The sequence below is a fragment of the Dipodomys ordii genome, unplaced genomic scaffold (assembly GCF_000151885.1).
Source record: "Dipodomys ordii isolate 6190 unplaced genomic scaffold, Dord_2.0 Scaffold47, whole genome shotgun sequence".
NCBI lineage: Eukaryota > Metazoa > Chordata > Mammalia > Rodentia > Heteromyidae > Dipodomys > Dipodomys ordii.
In genome coordinates this window covers 4482260-4505169 of record NW_012267263.1, presented here as the reverse complement: position 1 = coordinate 4505169, position 22910 = coordinate 4482260, and positions in this window count along the sequence as shown.

The following is a 22910-nucleotide window of genomic DNA, read 5'->3' as shown; positions in this document are numbered from 1 at the left end:
TTTTAATTGATGAATAAAACTGTACGTATTTATTGCATACAGTCTGTTTTATATATGTATATATTGTGGAATGACTAATTAAGATAATTAGTTTTCTTGTTTCATTTGTTTGAGGGTTTTATTGTTGTTGTTGGCAGTACTGGGATTTGAACTCAAGACCTTAAGCTTGCTAAGTAAGCTGAAGCCCTTTTATGAACTAGTTATTTTTGAGATAGGATTTCAGAATTCTTGCTTAGCATGTGCCTAGACTGTGAGCCTCCTAGATTTGGCTTCCTGCTCTAACTGGGATGACAGGAGTAGACCACTGTGCTCAGCTTCTTTCTCTGAGATCGAGTCTTCTGCCTGATTTTTTCCTGATCTCAAACTCCCACATAGCTAGGATGCCAGGTTTGCTCCACAGTGCCCAGCTATTGGTTGAGAAGGGATTTCACATATATGCTTGGGTTGGCTTCAAGTCACGATCCTCCTAATCCCAATCTCCCAAGTGCTCAGGACCACAGGAGTAAGCCGCCATCACTTGGCTAAAGCTAATTAATATGTACAGCATTTTAAAATATATAATACATCATTATTAGCTAAGCCATCAGGCTACAAAATATACCTCTAAGGTATTTTTCCTGTCTAAATGAAATTTTGTAGCCTTTGACCAATATCTAATCATTTCCTACCCTCCCACGCTTAGCTCTTTTTAGCTTCTACATATATGTAAAATTATCAAATGTTTTCATTTGGCTTATTTCACTCAATAGCATCTTCCAAGTTCATGTACTGCTGCAAATGACAAGATTTCTTTCTTTTTCTAAGGTTGAAAGTATTCCATTGCATGTATATGTGTAAATATACATATGGATATGTATGTATACACACATCACATCACATTTTAAAGCAAGTTGTCCGTTGATGGATGTGTAGATAGCTTCCATATCTTGGCTATTTTGAATAATTGTGCAAAAAACATGGAAGTATAGAAATTTCTTTGACACAGATTTTATTTCCCTTAGATATATACTCATTATTGGGATTGATGGATCATAAGATATTTCTAGTTTTAATTTTCCGAGGAATCTCTGAACTGTCTTCCATAATGACTAATAATTGATTTGACCACCAGCCGTAGAGTGCAGTCCCACATTTTCCTCATAAACGGTTCTTTATTGATGCTCAGGAACTACAATATTACTGTAGTAACAATGCAGTTTCTGGGAATTGAAAGACGACAGATGCATTCTCAGGAAATGAATCAAGAAACACTGAGTGAGGCTACATTTGCTTCCATCTGACCCAAGTCCTGATATGCAGCAGGAAGTCCAACCTGTTCATCCACTCAGTGAAGAGGTAGGACACCGCTGTTGTCACCAAGTGAGGTGTTGTAAAGGGGTCCACTTAGGTTCCCATTTTCCAAGAATAAGTCAGGAACTTAGGAACCATATATGAAAACAAAGGAACAGTCTAATCATTACTTTTTAGGATTTGATGTGTTCAGAGATTGTACTTTATTGTTTCATACTTTTTGGAGCACATTTTGTGTGTGGGGGGGTGGGGTACCAAGGTTTGAACTCAGGGCTTCTGCTTACTAGATAGGTGTTCTACCAGTCTCCAAGCCTTTTTTAGGTAGTGATATTTTTTAAAATATATTTTATTTTTATTGTAGAGGTGATGTACAGAAGGGTTACAGTTACATAAGTCAGGTAATGAGTACATTTCTATTTGAACAGTGTCACCCATTCCCTCATACTCTTCCAGTTTTCCCCTCCTGTCCCCACCCACAAGTTATGTAGTCCATTTTCCACATAGTGTATAGTAAGTAGAAATGCTATGTTCACCCTTTGCCCACCTTTTCTCTGCCCCCTTTTCCCCTCCCCCCCAAAATACTAACAAATAAGATAAAAGGAAAAGACAGAAAAAACCAGCTACAACAACAACAAAAAAAACAGCAACAACAACAAAATCTCTTGTTTCCATTTCTGGAAGTTCATTTCTATACTGATTATTTTACAACAGGGTCTCATGTTTTTGCCTGGTCTGGCTTAGTCCATGTTTCTCTATTTATACTTCCCATGGTAGCTGAGATGACAGATACATGCCACTGGGGCCAGTAATATTCGTTGAATTAGGGTTTTGAAAACCTTTTACTTGTGCTGGCCTGGAACTGCAATCCTTCTGATCCTAGCCTTCTGAGAAGCTAGGATTACAGATGTGATCCACTGCACATGGCACAAGAACACAGATTTTTGACCCCATAGCTTGTCACAATTATAGGCTATGTTTGTAATCTCCCAAGTTGGCTACCTTTAGAGAATGTGTTCCACGCTTTGGACATATTCTGATCTCCCCAAACTTTATCAGGCTAATCCCTTGTTATGCAATACTTTGTAAGTGGGCTTCAACTAGCCCCCCTGAAGTACTAGTGCAGAGCGCAGTACATGGTCTACATTGTTTGATACAGGGGATGCAGTATACACAACAATTTGTATTCTGAGCACATGCCCTGTCCCAGTCCAGTGATGTAAGGCACGTTTTATAGGTTAATGAGTGTGCTGTGTTTTAGGTATCCCAAGTTCAACCAGGTCATATCTCCAAGTGTATAGATATCCTTGGCTGTGACTGATTTTCTGCTAGCTTCAGGCCTAAGCAGGGCTGCCATGGAGATCTGATCACACAGAAAATCATAAACACATAGCTGTGGCTTGAAAAATACAATCTAAAATTCCCTGAGATGAGTAGGCTCTGGGTGCTCTGGTTCTTGGCCTTGCTTGGCCACATGCTCATCTTGCCTTCCTGATATCTCTGGAGGAGGCATTTGAGGAATCTGCCTCCTAGCCATGGCCAACTGGCATAAACCTGGATGCCTGACTGGAGCTGGCCTTTGACAATGCCTTGCTATACCTCACTCAGGTGAAGTCATCCAAGAGTGGGATCTTGACCCACACTGAGCTAATCAGCCTCCTTCCCTGTGACTTATAAACCATGATTGAGAAAGAATGATTATGTGCCCAGTGGGTGTAATTCATAGTAGACAGTAGACAGAGGCAGGTCTATAATTAAAGTGAAGAGTGAGGCCACACTGGGTAATGCAGAGCTGGGGGGAAAGGGCACCTCAGAAAGCTCAGATCCAGGTAGTTAGGAGGTCATGTTGGTCATGCCTATTGTCTAGTAGCTTCTAACCAAAGATCCACCCTTTGGCTTCATTTTATTTGAATTGGGGTCTGCCATTTGCAACCAAAGCTATCCTAATATAAACAAAGTATATATCCTGTCAACATAAACAAGGTAGATATACAAGCAATTGCATGTTCTACTGAGATATGTTCACAAAACCTTCCATGATCTGTCCTGAGGGGTTGGGTGAGGATGCTTCTGTCTCCCAGCCAAGATGGCCCTGCTATGTGTCATTGCTCTAAACACCATGTGAGCCTGAATCCTCTGATGTTGACTGTGTCAAAAGTTTGAAGGTTGCTTTTGCTTTCTTTCTTTTTAAAGTATTTTAAATTTCAGGTGAGGGAAAAGACTTTTGGTGGTTATAAAAGATGTCCAAAATTATCTCACATTTTTCTTTTGAAGATTTTACTTTAATAAACAATCTTAGTTTTCTAAAGAAGTTGTATTAATTACTCCCCCACCAACATTGTAGGGGATATCTGGTTATTTTTGGCCACATTTGGTATTATCAGTTGTGAGTGTGTGTGTGTGTGTGTGTGTGCTGGTCCTGAGGCTTGTACTCAGGGCCTTGGTGCTGTCCTGAGCCTTTTTGCTAAATGCTAGTGCTCTACCACTTGTGCCACAGCTCCACTTCCAGCTTTTTTTTTTTAATGGTTAATTGGATCTGAGTCTCACTGACTTTCCTGCTTCATCTGGCTTTGAACAGTGATTTGAACAGGCAGTGAGTCTCAAATTTTGAAGCACTCAGAATTATCGGCAAGTTTTGAAATACTGCATTCCTAGGCTGCATGTTGTATCAATTACATCAGAGTCTTTTGACGTAAGATGCAGGTAGCAATAATTTAGAAATCTCCTCTATCATGTCCTGATTACATCCCAAAGGTCAAATGTGCAGAAACACTTCTTGGATATTAGGGCTTCTGCACAGGCATTTAGAGGAGATATAAATATTAAAGACCCAGCACCTTCACATCATGAACCTCGTTAGTACATAGTGGAAGCAACTTGTATTCCATACAGTCTAAATTATAAATAAAACAAAGTGTGCTTTCTAAAAACACCAGGGCATTGTAAATCTCATGTGTGAAAAAGCTTTGCTGAATGAAGTCTTCATCTTCTAAAGACCTTTATTTCCTTATTTCATACATTAGTGATAATTCATAAAACATCTCAAGAGTTTAGACCTTAGTTTTCTGAATGATAGGATGAAACCCAAGCAAGCATGTTCATGGTGTTTTTGAGACAATGTGCATGAGACCCTAGTGGAAAGGTAGGACATTGCATCAGTGGCAGGTATGGGCGGACCCATCCTTTAAAGTGGTGGAAGCTTTCCCAGGCCACATCCCCCAGGCCCCTTCAGTGAAGGGGAACTTGTTATTCCTGGATGCTCCTCCCAGAGTTGGGTTCCAGTTCTAGGTTTTAGTGCCTCATGATGCCACATGTACTCCCTTCCTAAATTTAAGCTAGATTTCAGGGGTTCTTGTAACTACCAGAGGCCGAAGTCATGAAGCTCTGTTATAATGAGGAGACTGAAGATCTGAATACATGACCCCAAGACAGCCAAATAAAAGCTGATGGGAGCTGGCAGCTGATTCTAAGTACAGGAGAAGAAATTCAGAAGAACAAAGACCTAACCTGAGATGTGAGCTGTAGTGTTATGAGCAAGAGACTGCTATACTCTTGGGCAGGATGTATTAGACTATTTGCTGTAGCTATAACAAAATACCTGAGGTTAGGTCCTGTATAAAGAGACAGGCTTATTTAGCTTATAGTTTTGGAGACTGAAAATCTGAGATTGTGTGGCTCCATCTATGTGGCTGCTGATAAGGGACCTCATGGAGGGATCACAGAGTAAGTTGGGAAGCCAGTGGGGTGGAGTCAGGCTTACTTCTTTAGTGGAAACTCACATGAAACTAACTGGAATCCCACAAGAACTAAGTCCTGGAGCCAGGCGTGGTGGTGTATACTTATAATCCCAGCGCAGGAGACTGAGATAGGAGGATGTTATGTTGGAGGCCACCCTGAGCTATCTATAACTATGTAGCTTGGGCTATCTAGTGAGACCCTTTCTCAAAAAGCCAAGGGCTGGAGATGTGGTGCAGTGGTAGTACAGCTGCCTAGTAGGCATAAGACTTTGGATTTGATTGTCAGTACCATAGAGGGAAGAAAATTCAGTTAGTCCCTTCTAAGAGTACAATCATCTTCCACTAATCGCCACTCCTTATACAGGCCACTGCTGCTTACTACTGCCACACTGGGGACCTGATTTCCAGCACATGAGCTTCTCTTGGACACACCCATCCAGTCATAGCAGAGGAGATGTATGTGGAGGTGAAAATGACCTTGGGCTTATAGGAAAGGTGATGGGAGTCTGGATCTCACATGGCCTGAGGAGCAGGCCCTTTAGGCTCGCTCCATGTCAGACACTACAGTGAGACACTCAGATAAAGAGGCAGCAAATGTCTCTTGTTCTAGATGCACGGATGAAGGCAGAAGTGGGATTGGAAGAATGCCCTGAGAGAAAGGCAAGTGATAAGGGACACCTGGAGCTGAAGCCCTAACGTCAGTGCCCATTGACAGGGCAAACCAGAAGGAAAGAATAATGTTTAAGAGGAAACAAAGGACTGACTGGCTCAAAATCAGGGGGGCCCAGCCCAGCTCAGCCAGGTGCCAGGCTCAGCATCAGCAAACAGAGGTCCAGGAAGGGCTAGGAAGAACTCGGTGCGGCTTGGGGGCAGGGCAGCATGGGGAGAGGGGTGGGGGGTAAAGGAAACCAGACAGGGGAAGATATCAGTTTTGGCTATTCATAGGTCTGGGAGCAGTCTTCCCATTTTTCCAGCATCAAAGTATAACTGGAACTCTCCTATCAATCCCCTCACCCACATTTTTGCCCTCTCCATATAAGAGGCTTTCTATGTGTGCATATATACACATTTCTTCCTGGAGTTAGATTGTATTTCACTCATTGATTATAACTTTATTTGACTGAACATCATGGGATCACAGTCTGGATGGGTCTGGCTAGAGCAGAGGACAGGGAGACAGGAGGGTGGCACGTGCCCCAGGCTGCAGAGCATAGAGAAAGATCCACCAGACTGATTGGAACCACTTTCTGGCCCCAACCCCTCTCTGCCACTTCAAACCCTTCCTATTCACCTTTGTCTCATTGGAAGGGGAAAAAGTCTCCTGGAAATTGCGTGCATTACTGCAAGACTCCTTCAGACAGATATAGAAACAAGAGCCATGACATGGAGATAGCAAAGCAGGTCCAGTCTTCGGCATTTCTGTGGTGGTTGCTCCAAAATTTCACCATGTCTGCCAGTCACTGCTCCCACTCCTGCCTGCCTTCTGCTACTCTTAGGACATGTTTTTGTTTTTTTTCATAGAGTATGGAGTCTAGGAGGCCTTAGATTTCAGTACTTGCCCAGAGCATGTAACCCAGAGGGGTAAACAAGATTTCCAAGAAACATCTTTAGCCGGGCGCTGTTGACTCATGCCTGTAATCCTTGCTACTCAGGAGGCTGAGATCTGAGGATCATGTTTCAAAGCCAGCCTGGGCAGGAACGTCCATGAGACTCTTATCTCCAATAAACCACTAGCAAACTGGAAGTGGCACTGTGACTCAAGCAGTAGAGCACTTGCCTTGAGCTGAAGAGTTCAAGCCCCACGACCGACCAAAAAAAGAAAAAAAAGGAAGAACCTTGACAGGAGGCTGCTATCATGCCTAAATGTGTGGTTTGGCCCCAGAACTCACACAGGTCTTGAATGCCTGATGTTAATGGTATTAAGAAAGAGGAAACATCATCCTACCATGATGTGTAGAGGTGGAATCTTTAGGAGATGATCCCTTTAGATTAGGTCGTTAAGAGTGTGCTCACAGGAATGAATCCTGGTAACTATATGTAGAGGGAGAAAGATAAGACCACGTAGAGATACACACATTCCTGATACTCATGTGATTCAGCCCAGGGTAGTCCTCCCCACCCCCTGCATCATGCTATTTGGACCTTATACATCTAGAACTGTGAGCCAAAGTAAACCTCATTATAGTAATGAAAAGATGACTAATACAGTGACTGATACCATATTTATTTCCAGATGCAAAAAGCAGGCTCCTAAGAGTTGCTAATTACTAGTGTGTTAATATAATAGAAACAATGTAGTCTGAATGATGTAATTACTATAATATGTAATAAAATTGTATATTAACCTATATTCTCATAATCTAGAGAACACATATTTTGCTATATTAATATAAAATATACTATATATTAGTATATTATTGTAACATATAGCATCATTATAAACACATGTGTTAGTAACCTATGAGCATTGTTTTTTTTTTTGCTGTTCCTGGGGCTCAAACTCTGGGCTTAATGCTGTCCTGAGCTCCTTTTTACTCAAGACTAGCACTTTACCATTTAAGCCACAGTTCCACTTCCTGCTTTTTGTGTGATTAATTTGAGATAAAGAGTCTCATGGACTTTTCTTCCCAGGCTAGCTTCAAACCACAATCCTTAGATTTTAGCCTCCTGAGTAGTTAGGATTACAGGCGTGAGCCACCAGCTGGCTATGAGTGATATTTTCATGTATAATCCAGATACTGAATGGAAAGCCTATTCAAACAAAGTCTAAGGACTCCATTCACTGGTTCATGTTAAGAAAATGACAACTAAGAGAGTTTCACAGGGGCTTCAAGCCAAATAAGGTTATAAAATGTGTCCGATCTAGTCCTGTTATTCATTTTTAAAAGTGAACTTTAGTTACAATTTAGTTTTGTAAGTGGTCCAAAGCTTGACAAGAACAAAGACTATCACTGGCTGTTAAAGAATTAAGACAAGCTGAGCATGGTGGCTCACACCTGTAATCCTACCTACTCAGGAGGCTGAGATGTGAGCCCAAAAAGCCCATGATACTCCCATCTCCAGTTAACCCCCCAAGAAGGCAGAAGTGGAGCTGTGTCTCAAGTGATAGAGCACTAACCTTGAGCATAAAAGCTCAGGGACAGTGCCCAGAGAACTGAGCTTAAGCCCTAGTACTGGCAACACACACACACATCTTTTATAACTTTTATTTTATATTCTTTAATCCTGCCACATTAAAATAGGGGAAATTAATATTAGAATCAAAATTTCAATTTCTTCAGAAAAAGCAGAGGATTCGGCTCCTCTGGGCTTCTGTTCCCAGGAGGTGAAAATGGGTCAGGGCCTTGAGGCCGACAGGACCTGTGTTGACCTGTGACTGCCACCTCCAACTCCTTACTGCCTCGCTGACTTGGGGTTGGTCTCAGCTGATATTTAACCTTGTGCTCGGGCTAGAAGTGCTCTTACTGCAACAGCTCTCCCTATTTGTTTTGCTGATCTGTCTGCATCCACAAATAGGAATTGTCAGCCATCGAGTACTGCCGTGTCCTTCCTTTCTTGTGCTGGGCCTAGGGCTTGAACTCAAGGCTTGCACTCTAACACTTGAACCACAGCTTTATTTTCAGATTTTGTTTTGGTTTAATTGGAGAGAAGAGTCTTATGGACTCCTACCTAGGCTGGCTTTGAACTGTAATCCTCAGATCTCAGCCTCCTGAGTAGCTAGGATTACAAGCATAAAAGCCTGTAAGGACTTTTAACTCCTTAACTAAGGAAAAACCTTAAAATAAGGTTAGAAGCCTAATGAAGTGTACATGAACAGGGAAATCATGACAAATATTATTTTTCCTTGGGTTGCCCTAGTGTCCCTAACTAAAACTCATATACTGTATACTGTCAGAGGGATGCTAGAAAATAGTTATATTTGAAATATTAAAAACAAGTGCTTCTAGAGTTCCTTAAGTCATTTAACTTGATCTTGCAAGTAGAACAGCCTTCAAGTTGAATGCAAAAGATGATCCCTAGATAGTTAGTAATCATTTCTCCTTTTCTTCCTCACAAGATTTAAGCCCACCCTCCAAAAAAGCTTGTAGAGTTTTAGGAGAGGAGGTTCTTTTGCAAAAGGTGTTTTTTGTTTCTTGGCCTATGTGTAGGGCCATTTAGGGAACAAGCATGTTTGCACAGTAGATCTTTTTTTGGAGGAAAGTTGTTTTTACAGGAGACACACAGTTAGTGTTTCCACATTACTGCATTCCTACTGGCAGCGAGATGAAATGCCATTGAAAGGTGAAACTTACCTCTCAGACACTGGACGTTTAATGTTAAAAAGAAATAGAGGCTTAGGCACAGTGGCATGCCTGTCATACCAGCTACAAGGGAGGCAGAGATCTGGAGGATTGCCATCTGAGGACAGCCCCAGGAAAAACACAAGACCCTTAAAAATAACTATAGCTTAAAAGGGCTGGAGGCTTGATTTAAGTAGTAGAGTGCCTGTGTAACTACCTGGAGGCTCTGACCTCAAAACCCCTGAACCAACAAGAGAAAAGTGAATGAGTCTTTCAAAGACCAGCATGAACACTGCATAGTTTTAATCACTAGTTCTGTTACTTTTGATTCAAAGAGATTCTATTCTTGCTTTCCTTCTAGATCTAGGGGAATTCCATGGAGCTACTTGTTTTTTTTTTTTTCTCTGAAACTCTCTTTTGATCGTTTCCTCATGTGTGAATTAATTAATTTAAAAAAGTTAACATGCCAGATTTTCCACACTTTTTCTGGGACCAGATAGTGTAAGGGACTAGGACAGAGAAAAGAATTTAAGAGTTGTGCTAAATGGCTAGACGGCACATGCAAACTGGAGACAACCTCTCAGGTATTATATTTGGGAGATGAATTATATTTTAAGGCCTGATGTGGGTTACATTCCAATGAGCAAGCCAGTGACACGTGCTCCTACCCAGAGTTGGGTTCCACGGTTCAGTCCCGTTCTAGTTGTCATCTTATTTTCTCACAGCACCCCTCTTCTGTGTTTCCTACCCTCTTCAGCCCCTTTGGGTGCAGTAGAATTATTTCAGACTCAGTGCTAGTCTCTGCTGGTTTTTAGCTATGATACAACATTGGTCAAAGCCACTCTTCACTGCTTTAAATGATATTTTCCTCTTATCAATTCTTTTTTCAAAAAAAAAGGCACTTGACCTGAGAATCTTCAAGAGTTCACAATTCTAGGCTCAAGATGCTGGCTGGTTTTATAGCTCTTTTACATAACCATTGGCTACAGTGATGTTCAACTTAGTCTATGTCACGCTCTAAAATCATACAGTATATAAACAAAATGAATATTTAAAAGTTTTCTATATGTTTAGTTTTTGCAAAACTCCTAAAGACTCCTTTGCAATGGTTGGAAGTAGCCAGCACCCTAATGAAGAGCATGGACCGTAAGCCAAGCATGGTAATGCATGTCTGTAATCATATCTCCTTGGGAGATAGAGGTAGGAGGATCTTGAATTCAAGGGTAGCACCTGTAAAGTTAGGGAGACTTTGTCTCAAACAGGTTGACCCATTGAAACAATGAGATGTACAAGACACTATGTTTAAAACGAACTTTACATTTTAGGCAGGGAGGGGGAGGGAGGGGAGGAAAGGGGGAAGGGGGGAGTGTAGTTGTGGAGGTGGGAGGGAAGGGAGGGGAGGGGAAAAACAAAGGAGGAGGTAACAATGCTTGATAGGAAACGTACTCATTACCTTGCTCATGTAAATGTAACCCCTCTGTAGTATTTTTACAATAAAGAAATATTTTAAAAAATGAGGTAAGGTGGGTGTCAGTGGCTTATGCTTGCAATTCTAGATACTTGAGAGGATGAGAATGGAAGGATTGCAGTTTGAGACCCACCTGTGTAAAAAAATCTGTGAGGTTCCATTTCTATGTTAGGGAAGCTGGATATGGTGGTATAAGCCTGTCATCCTAGCAATGGCCTAAACTGTGTGAACCGTGGTCCAGGCACTTACCTAGGAAGTGAGACCTTATCTCAAAAAATAACTAGTGAAAAACAGGACTTGAGGTGTGGCTCAGTGCCCCTGCCTGACCAATGTGAGACCCTGAACTAAACCCTCCAGTACTGCCAAAAAACAATACATAAACAGGAGTGGAGAGCACAGTTCAAATGATAGAGTGTTTCCCAGTAAAGGGAGGCCCTGGGTTCAACCCTCAGAACCAATGAATGAATGAATGAATCAATCAATGAATAGAAACATGCAATCCAGCAGATTGCTTGGGCCAAATGCCTACTTAGCTACTTACTAGTTGTGGAAATGAATGTAAGTTCTTTAGCTGTGCTCATCTGTTAAACAGGCAAAGTGATAGCTCCAACCTTTTAAATTAAAGATTAAAGATTAAATTAACTAATATATTCAATTTTGTATGTGTGGTGATCCAGGGGCTTGAACTCAGAGTCTGGGCACTGTCCCATCCCTGAGCTTCTTTGTTCAAGGTTCTACCACTTGAGCCACAGCTCTGCTTCCAGCTTTTTTCATAGTTTTAGTGGAGATAAGAGTTTTACAGACTTTCCTGCCAACACTGACTTCAAACCATGATCCTCAGATCTCAGCCTCCTGAGTAGTTAGGAGTATAGGAGTGAGTCACGAGTGCCCAGCTATGTGTAATGTTCTTAGTGCAATGTCTAGCAGAATGTGAATACGTTTGGAATGCGAGGAAATTTTACTGTGATGTCTTTCTCACCTACAATTACAGAAAAATAGCAGAGGCATTGGAAATGGTTAGGAAGACTAAGCTGGCAAACCCAAAGGGAGATGAGGAGTTATGTTCCTTCTTCCTTACTCTTCAATTATTTCTTTTGTATGTGTGCCAGCACTGGGACTTAAACTCAGGGCCTGGGTGCTTGTCCATTAGCTTTTTTTCTCAAGGCTGCTGTTGTGGCTTGTTCCACAGCACCACTTGTAGTTTTTGATGGCTAATTGGAGATAAGTGTCTTGTGGTAGGCACCAGTGACTCACGCCTATAATCCTAGCTACTCAGGAAGCTGAAATCTGAGGATCACAGTTCAAAACCAGCCTGGGAAAGAAAGTCAGTGAGACTCTGATCTCCAATTAACCACCAGAAAACTGAAAGTGGTGCTGTGGCTCAAAGTGGTAGAGGGCTTGCTTTGAGTGAAAAGAACTCAGTGACAGTACTTAGATCCTGAGTTCAACAACCAAAGCAATAATAAAAGTCTCATGGGCCTTTCCTGCCTGGGCTAGCCTGAGCTAAATCTCAATCCTCAGATCTCAACTTCTTTAGTAACTAGGATTAACAGCCTGAGCCACTGGTACCTGACTATCTGTTCTTAATGTTGGGAAACCTTCAAACTGTCTTTGCCTCCTTCTACCCCCATGTCCTTGAAAAGTGGCCATATTTTTAGCTGTACTGAAATGGCTCTTATGAAGGTCCCTAGTGACCAAGAAGGCAAACCTCCTAGCCTCTACTCATCCTCCATATCTCTTCATCTTTTATAGCTTGGATGACTAATCTTTAAATCCTAATGCTCATTTCCCACTCCTGCCAAACAGCAGCACTGACATGGCTCTTAGCAATCAGATTCTGTAGAACAAGTCTCAAGTTATCTTCCTCCTAGATTAGAATGCTTCTATGCCCTCAAGCAGTTCTGAGTCAAGATTGCTTAATTTCCACTCACAGGCCCCTTCCACTCAATGACTGTCACCATGAAGATAACTGTCACCTGACCACAGCTCTCATCTGGTCATCCAAGACACTCAATAGATTCTTAGTATCTACTGAATATAGTGTCCCTCTACTCCAAAAATCCAAACCTAGATTCCCCAGTCCCTGGCTTTCTATGAGAGCTCATTTCTTGTCATATTTTTGCCTTACCCTTGTACCTAGACACAATCAAAAACAGCATTCAGTTGTCTGTGTCACACACTGCCTGGGCCAGCACAAGGAAGCGGCTCAATAAATACTTGAGCAGAAAAGGAATATAATAAATAATCAAAAGATGATGCCAAGTTCTAAGTTCATGAGGAAGAAGCTTCCTAAATATTTGTTCTTCCCTATAGAGTCTAAGGTTGTGGCTTTTCCAAGGAAGTGTACAGAAGATGAAGAAATTGCCCTGCAGACTTACATTGCAAGACTGAAAGTTTTACTTGAAAGCAGACGCTAGTTCAGGTTTCTGGGTAGAAGGTACTTTTGAGCTGAGTTTCTGTGGCTCATACCTATAATCCTAGCTATTCTGGAGGTGAAGATCTGAGGATTGTGGTTCAAAACTAGTCCAGGCAGGGAAGTGCAGTTAACTAGCAGAAAGCCAGAAGTGGAGCCGTGGCTCAAGTGGTAGAAGCCCAAGCTTGAGTGAAAAACTATGGGATAGCAGTGCACTGTCCCTGAGTTCAAGCCTCAGTACTGGCACACACACACACACACACACACACACACACACACACACACGATAGTAATGAAACAATAAAACATAAAGGCTATGAGATGATTGGGATGAATATATGTATATTTTTTACTCTTATCAGGTTTTTCTAATAAGAAATCAGTTCTCATTTAAGTTGAATCTTTTGGGTATTTTCCCAATATGATTTCAATTTACTTTTCCATTAGCTGGGAGCTGTTTTTATATATATAGTGCCAAATCCACATCTTGTTAGAAGAGTAAGAGCCCAGCTCCCCAGTGTGTCTAAACATCACCCTGATGTTACTGCTGAATGGTAGCACAAATGTGGCCAGTGAGATAGGATTCAGGTTAGAAAATTAGAAAAAATATTTTTAAAAGCATAACAAATTGATGGTTCCTGTGAGTGTTGAACGGAAAGGATTTATCTTTGTGATTAGATCATTTTATGGTGTTTAGGATTTGGATAAAATTGCTAGAATAGAAACATTATGATCCTGATGATTAAAAATAGATTATTTCTATTCTCTGTGTGCTGGGGTTGGAATCTGTATTGATAAGCCACGCATTTATGGGACCTTGGCCTGATGGGAACTCTGGCTGCCTTGATCAGAGTTGGATACTTGGTTTCTCTATTCCTTCACTTCTTGCCCAGTTGTCTCAAATTTGACTTTTATTTTATTTTTTGGGGGTCTGGTCATGGGGCTTGAACTCTGGGCCTAGGAACTGTCTCTCAGCTCTTCAGCTTAAGGCTAGCGCTCTACCACTTGAGCCACAGTGCCACTTCCGGCTTTTTTTTTTGCTTATGTGGTGCTGAGGAATCGAACCCAGGGCCTCAGGCATGCAAGGCAAGTGCTCTACCACTGAGCCACCTTCCCAGCCCCTCAAATTTGAATTTTAAATGAAATTAAGTGTAGTAGGTATTGTGGTTCATTCTTATAATCCAAGTAGTCAGGAAGTTGAGGTAGGAAGGCATCGAGATCCAGGAAGTCTGGGCTACATTATGAGAATTGTCTCAAAATTAAAAAAAAAAAAGTTGGGTACTGATGGTGGCTCCTGCTGTAATTTTAACTATTCAGGCTTAGAAGCAGCCTAGGCGGAAAAGTCCATGAGACTCTCATTTCCAATTAGTCACCAAAAAGCCGGAAGTGGTAGAGCACTAGCTTTGAGCAAAAAAGCTCAGGGACAGTGCCCAGACACCAGGATTAGTGAGCATGCGCACACGTGCGTGCTATGTGAAAAATGAAATTAAGAATAATCACCTATTTCTTTTTTTTTTCCCCTGGTCGTGGAGCCTGAACTCTGGGCCTGGCTGTCCCTCAGCTCTTCAGCTCAAGGCTAGCACTCTACCACTTGAGCCACAGCACCACTTCTGGCTTTTTCTGCTTATGTGGTGGTGAGGAATTGAACCCAGGGCCTCATGCATGCAAGGCAAGCGCTCTACCACTGAGCCACCTTCACAATCCCCACCTATTTCTTTTCTCCAACGAATCGGTAACAGGAATATGGAATGATAGGATACATTATCGGTAAAATAAAAAGCATGGGAATTCTTTTGAATATCTCTGATTCTGGAATGTTTTGCTTATATTTGAATTTGCATGTATTAGTGTAAGAAGTAACAGCCCTTCACACACATAAACAAAAATATCAAATCTAGTGTGAGAACACAACACCTTTTCTCAACAATCAGATCCCTCTCTGCCACCATTCATGTAGAGTAGATCTTGAGAAAACCAAGAATCCAAGAAGGAATGTTCTGCAGCTTTATGGACAAATTTAAGTCTGTCTGTCCTTGTCCTACGGTAGCAGATACCCCTGGTGTCTTGCAGCATCTCAGTTCCAAGAGCAGCTCTACAAAACAGCCTCATTGATTTTCTTCCTGGAGGACAGGGTGTTACTGTGGAACCAAATTGGTCCCCAGCAGATCCTCCAGTCTCAGCCTCCTAAGTGCTGGGATTATAGGTGTACACCATCACGCCCAGTTCACTTATTTCTTTGTCTTGCCTTCTACCTACAGTTTTCCCCCCTGCATTGACTTCCTTCTTTCTGCTTTTCTGCATCTTCTTCGACAATGAGTATGTATGTCTCTCTTTCAAGCCTTCAGAGGTTAGAGTGGAAAAGTCCTGTTGGTCTCAGTCCAATCATAATCCTTAGGGGGAAAGGGATCCAAATGTTAAAATTCTGTATTCTGTAAGTGGCTGGTTATCTTTGTGACAGAACTACCATAGTTACAAAAAGAACTCCTATGATCTGGCTGTGCTGACAATTTGGTCAATAACAGGAAAATGACACTTAATAAATTTGCCTGCTTGGTGTGCAAAAGAAGCTTCAGCTCACATGGAGCCCACAGAAGGGGAAGCAACAGGAACAAAATGTTCATGGTGATCTAAGGATGGAACAACTGAGAAAGACATCTTTTCCGGAAATGAGGGTGGGCTGCTGGAGAGTAGCCCACTACTAAGAACCAGAAACAGGAACCCTGTTGGTGTAAGACTTGAATTTCAGTAGAAAACATGCTCCTGTGTTGTAATTCCACTGTGCTCAGGTTTTTCCACACTGCTTTTAAAATTTCTGTACTCCATAATCAGGGAAGGCCTTGCTGACATCCCTTTTGGCTCCAGGACCAGATCTGAATGTTATTCCTCCATTCCATCCCCAGGCACAGCCAGAAGCAGTTCACTCATACAGTGTCCGTCTCTGATACACATTTATTACGGACAAATTGCTACCAAGAAAGCCTTTAAGGAAAATCTTAAACTAGGTTTACTATCCTGTGGAGATTACCTCACAATATTTTATTGACACTTCTATAGACCAAGATGTTATTTTCAAAACATATTCTTTTTTTTTTTTTTGTAGTACTGGAGTTTCAACTCAAGGCCTTATACTTGTTAAGCAGACATTTGGATTTTTTTTCCTGGGTGCTAAGTACTAGAATTACAGATGTGTGCCACCATGCCTAGCTTCAGGGAGTATTCTTTTTTATTCAGTAAAAGGACTCAAACCCAGGGCTCTTCACATGATAGGCACGCTACTGAGAACAGGACTGTCGGTCCTGCTCTATATTCCCAGTAGAGAACAGTCGTGGTTTCTTATGCTTTTCCTGCCTTTCAATATTGCTTATATAGATACATAATTAAACAAGTCTCTTGAGTGGTATGTTCATAATTTAGGAAAATCTTTTTCTCTGGAGATGCCTTCGTTTTCACTACGTTTCACTTCTGAAGTGACATGGCATTTTCAAGGCCCTTGGAGACACTAATCTTAGAACATCCAGTCTTACCCTGAGGAGAGCTATCTTTTTGTACTCTTATATAGCCCATCCTAAGCCTTATGGAATTACTTCTAGACCACTGTAAGATTTGTTAGAACAAAATAAAGCAAGTCATTGACAAGTTACTTTCTGAGTGCCTTTCTTTGAGGTACAGAAGGTATACATACCAGAACAGTTCAGTATGATGAGCATCAGACTTATTTACTTAGGTTAAAATATAGTAACTCTCTAGTTGGCATCAATAACATCAGGCATCTTCTACCCAATCTGTTCATGATAAAATATTCACCACTGAATATGTTTGTTCTATTGGGAAATCTCCAATGCTCACCCCTTACTGATACTTAGGTGCAAATTTTCCCACATAGCTTCCATGACTGTCCTGTCTCTTGTGATGCTTCTGTTCATGTCCCCCATGGTCTGTCTATCCTAGCCAGGCACCAGCAATAACAAAGATGCCCCTTGTCTTTATGACCCTGCCCTGGTTAAATGTGCTTCTTTATCTTCTTCTCCACTCAATCTATCTGAATCCTACTCCTGTTCTTTAAGGCTCAGATCAAGTCTTTCTTCTTTCACACAGTCCTTCGGTTTGTCAACAACCATTTGTAAAAGGCTCCCTTGTACGTGGAAAACACTGATGAATACACTGAGAATCTCTGGCTTTGGTACTGGGGATTATGCTCAGGGCCTCACACTTGCTACCACTTGAGCCACTTCACCAGTTCCTTTTTGCATTTTTTGGGATCAGTTGTGGGGCTTGAACTCAGGGTCTGGGCACTGTCCCTGAGCTCTTTTGTTAAGGGTTTATGCTTTAAGCTACAGCTCCACTTCTATTTTTTTGAGTGGTTATTTAGAGATAAGAGTCTCATAGGGATTTTTCTGCCTGGGCTGGCTTTGAACCATGATCCTCAGCTCTCAGCCTCCTGAGGAGCTAGGATTACAGGTGTGAGCTACAGGCCTATTGCCTATTTTTTGGATAGAGTCTTACTTTATACCTGGGTCAGTCTGGACTGTGATCCTCCTCCCTGTGTCATTGAAAATGACAGGCAGGTGCTACTGTGCCCAGTGCCCAGCCATTGGTTGCAATGGAGTCTCAGAAACTGTTTTTTAGGCTTTTTTTTGTTGCCAGTACTGGGGCCTGAACTCAGGGCCTGATCTCAGGACCTAGGCACTGTTTCTTAGCTTTTTCACTCAAGGCTGGTGCTGTACAACTTGAGCCACATTTCCAATTCTGGCTTCTTGGTGGTTAATTGGAGATAAGAGTCTCAGAGACATTCTTGTCCAGGCTGGCTTGGAACCATGATCATCAGAAAGAAAACCCAAAGCTCTCTGGCACACAATTCTCTTCTAAACATATATCAAATATAATAAAGACAAGCGAGTCAGTTTTAATGATATAGCTAAGGAATGCACAAGGGAAGACCAATTGCCCTAAACTTCATTGGCCATGTTAACGGAGACCTGCTGCCACACAGAAATGTTGATTGTTCTAACAATGCATGGAAGGGAACTTGTTCCCAATAAGGTAGTTACGTCCATTTAGTATTGGCTTGAAAATTTTTTAGCAGTTTTTGGTGTACCTTCTGTAAATACCACTGGCCACAGCACTTAAGTATGGCAAGATTTTATAATTCCATCACTAGGTAGTCAAGCAAGTCTGGCTTTTCCATGAATAACCTGATAGATATATTTGAATATCAATATCAATATGAACTAGGAAAGATGTCTGCCCTCCTCCCCCCTCTCCGCCCCCTCAATACTGGAATTTGAACTCAAGACCTAATTCTTGCTAAGGAGACTTTCTACCACTTGAATCTCTCCACCAGACCCTTCTCATGTTCTTATGTTGGTCTTCCTTTCTTTCTTTTCTTCCTTCATTCCTTTTTCTTCTTTCTTTCTTTTTCTCTCTCTCTCTTTCTCTCATCTCTTCCTTTTTTGGGCAGGGGGTACCTGAAGCTTGAACTGTGGCCTGGATGCTTTGAGCTTTTGTACTCAAGGCCACCACTCTACTACTTGAGCCTCAGCTCCACTTCCAGCTTTTTGGTATGTCTTGTGACTTTTCTGCCCAGGCTGGCTTTGAACTATGGTCCTTAGATCTCAGCTTCTTGAGTAGCTAGGATTACTACTGCCACCTGGCTGTGTTGATTATTTTTCAAGGTAGGTTTTTTTTTAATTTTATTTTATTTTATTTGTGAACATACTGTACAGAGGGGTTACAATTGCATGGGCAGGATAATGCGTACATTTCTTACCAAGCATTGCAGCCTCCTCCTTTGTTTACCCTTCCATCCCTTCCCAGCCTCCCCCCTCCCCCCCATCAAGGTAGGTTTTTATACCCTGGCTGGACTAGAGGTCTACATTCAGTCCTCTCATTTGTGCTTCCTTGTTGCTGAAATGATAGGCACCCAGCCCAAACACTGATTGAGACTGAGTTTCATACTTTTTTTTTCTATCTTGCTGGTCCTATGGCTTGAACTCTGGGCCTGGGCACAGTCCCTGCACTTTTGTGCTCAAGGCTAGGGCTTTATTACTTGAGTCACAGCTCTACTTCTGGCTTTTTATTGTTAATTGGAGACAAGAATCTCATAGACTTTCCTGCTCAAGCTGGCTTCAAACCATGATCCTCTATTGCAGCCTCCTGAGTACCTAGGATTACAGGCATGTCACCAGCACCTGGTTGAGTCTCATAAACTTTTGTGCTTGAGCTGGCCTCAAAACTTCTATTTCCACATCTCCACCTCCAAAGTAGCTAGGATTTTAGACTTTGGACATGGATCCAGTTTAGAATGTTGCCCTTCAAAGATACCTTTGATGAACAAAGCTGTGAGGAGGAAGAATAAAAATTTTAAAATATAAACAATTTAGCTCTCCGCTGTCCTTTATATGAATAGACTTAAATGTCTGCATGGAGTTGAATGTAAAATGTGGTGGTTGGTTCTACTTGCATTTGCTCATTAATTTCTTGGAACTATTGTACCTATTATACAACAGAAATGGTTTGTACCTCGTGTCTTAAATACTCTGTAGCTAACAAAGGGTTAATAAATATTATGACTGTATCTTGGACCAGGTCCACTATAGCTTCTAGATGTAGGTAAAAGAGCCATGTGTATAAATTAAAAAGAGATGTTTCCTATACCTCTTCATAGACATTTTTTTTGTTTGTTTTTTTGGGTCTGGTCATGGGGCCTGAACTCTGGGCCTGGGCACTGTCCCTCAGCTCTTCAGCTCAAGGCTAGCACTCTACCACTTGAGCCACAGCGACACTTCCGGCTTTTTTCTTTTTGCTTATGTGGTGCTGAGGAATCGAACCCAGGGCCTCTGGCATACAAGGCATGCGCTCTACCACTGAGCCACCTTCCCAGCCCTTCATAGACATTTTTAAAAAAGAGAGGGAGAACAATTTAGTGTGATTCCTTTTGAAGCTCAGACACTAAAGGAAGATGCCATCTGAGCCAGTAGGCAAGACATCAAAATTACATTTATAAACACTCATAAATGATGCAAGTGTGATTGCTAATGCATGGAGGGGTAGAGTAGAAAAGCAGTAGTGATTGTGTTCGTTTCTTGGAAACTGATTGATGTAAGCCCCCACCACCAGCTACTCACCCTCAAAGAGATAAAAGGAAAAGATTCATTTCCTGTGTGTGAGCCTGCTTTTAGCTTGAATGTCACTTCCAGGAAGCCTTCCTTGCCCTGAAAAATCTGATTAATGGCCCCATGTTATCTGCTGTCCTAGTATTTTGTTCTTTTGGCACTGTCTTGTGGTTTAATTACTTAGCAGTGTCTCCCAGTAGTCTACCAGCAGCACTCAGCAGTGAGGTACCAGTTGCCTCAGAAATCATAGGTAGAGTAAGCTTCTGTGAGTGAAAAGGTTTGTTGAAAGCTGAACGGCCACACCCTGAAACTTTACTGGGGACAGAGTAGAGAATGGTGAAGTCGCAGGCAGAACTTGACTACAATGTGAATTAAAGGTCCAGAGGAGGTTAAACAAAAAACAAAACAGTAGAAGTAGAGAAGAAACAGGAAGGAAAGGCATCGCACGTGCACACACACACACACACCACACACACACACACACACACACACACACACACACACAAAGCCAGGCCTGGCACTGGTGGCTCACACCTGTAATACTATTTAATACTAGTTACTCAGGAGGCTGTGATCTGAGAATAGAGGTTCAAAGCCAGCTCTAGCAGGAAAACACAGGTAGCTCAAACTCTAGAGCACTTTGAGCAAAAAAGTTCAGGGACAGTGTCCAGAACCTGAGTTCAAACCCTATGACCAGCACATAAAAGAAAAAGGAAAAGAAACAGATTGATAAATTGAAATTGTGGAGTTTGGATCAACTGCCTCTGATTGTTAAACAGATGCCTAGATTGTATACTCTGTAACATTAAGATGAATGCATTTTAACCCCTACCTGGGGCATTCTAATTTCTTAAGCAAAATAACTGAAATCCATACTTTTCCTCAGCAATAATATGAGTAGTTTAAGATGAGGGTAACTGTATGTCCAGATTTCTTAGAAAACCAGCTCTTCTGGGGCTAATTGGAGTAGCAATGAAGTGTCACAAAGGGCCCTAAAAAGGAAGGCCATTGTTTTCTGTTTTCGTTTTGTCTTCTGTTATATTTATCGATGAACCAGAGGGCTGCGGGAATTTCTGCCCTCTTCCCGAATAAACCAGTTGAGTTTTTCCTTCTCCTCTGACATATGTCTCTGCTCATAGAATGTTGGTAAATGCTTTCATTTCCTCCTTTTGCAGAGAAAAAAAAAGGAAATTGGAGAGAAATACATCTTTTAAATACTCATCTGCTCAGCAAAATTTTGTCAGTTGCTAAAGATGCGACCAGAGACATTGTATAGTATAGTGTTATAAAGGTTCCGTAATCAGACAGGGATTTGAATTCTGATTTGGCTACTGGTAGTTACCTAAATTATGGTTAGTATCTGCCAAATTATTTAATTTCTCAGGGCCTTGTTTCTTTCTTTATAACATAGGAATAATAGCAAATTGTGCTTTTTTTTTTTTTGGTTGATCTTGTAGAAGTGCCTTGAGGGCTTTTCCTTCTCTTTCATCAAATGGCAGTAAAATAGTCTGTACCTCTGTCATTAAGATATAGCAAGGACTAGGCTATTCTACTCCTAGGTATTTTAGGAACGATATATCCAACAATATATCAAAATTGTACCAAGGAATGGACTGTCTTTACTGCTTGTATCTGTATCTGTCAGGAAATCTGTTGCCTGCTTGCTACTTGGAAGTATGTCAGAACTGCAGAAAACCTCGGTCTCTGTCCCCAAAGTAGAGAGCAAAGTTGTCATTAGGTATCATAGCAGTCATGCCCAAAGTTTCGTCCACAAGAGCTGGATAGTAGACATAGTTGGGGGTCATGGAAGAGGTCATGTGTCTTGTTTGGGACAGTTAACAATGAAAGAAATCTCACCATGGGAAAACCTAGAAACCCATGCATAACAAAATTAAGTATTAACTACTGTATCTTGGAGAGTAAAACAAAAAGGAAATTCATTGGCTGGGGGAATTCATTCTGATTGGTGTTACCAGTTTTCAACCTTCAAATTACTGTTCTTTGATCAAGGCATATTTTAACATATTTATTACCTTGAGAAAGTTTGGCAGGAACAAAGCGGACTCGATCTTTGTCTTACACACACCTCCTGGGAATTGATTCTTTTGCTCAAGGTTAGTGCTTTACCACTTGAGCCACAGTGGCACTTCTGGCTTTTTCTGAGTAGTTTTATTGGAAATAACAGTTTTACAGACTTTCCTGCCCAGGCTGGCTTTGAACTGTGATCCTCAGCTCTCAGCCTCCTTAGTAGCTAGGATTACAGGTGTGAAAGCCACCAGTGCCTGGCTCATATGTGTGTGTAAATATATATATATATAAACACATACATACATATATACGTATATATATGTGCTTTGAAGGATTGTTGTAGGGATTACTGTAGCAGTAAATATAATCATTCAACATCCTTTGAATCCAGGTCTACCACTTGCCAGCTGTGTAGCCTGAGGTAAGCTCTTCATACTCTGAGCTCCAGTTTCCTCATATGAAAAATGGGGACTCAAAAGATGATTTAAAATTAAAGATCTTAACTCTATGCTTGATGTATGTAACTATCTAAAAGATGATGCCCTAAAGTAGTTACTAGTAGCACAAGCCACAGTACAGATACAT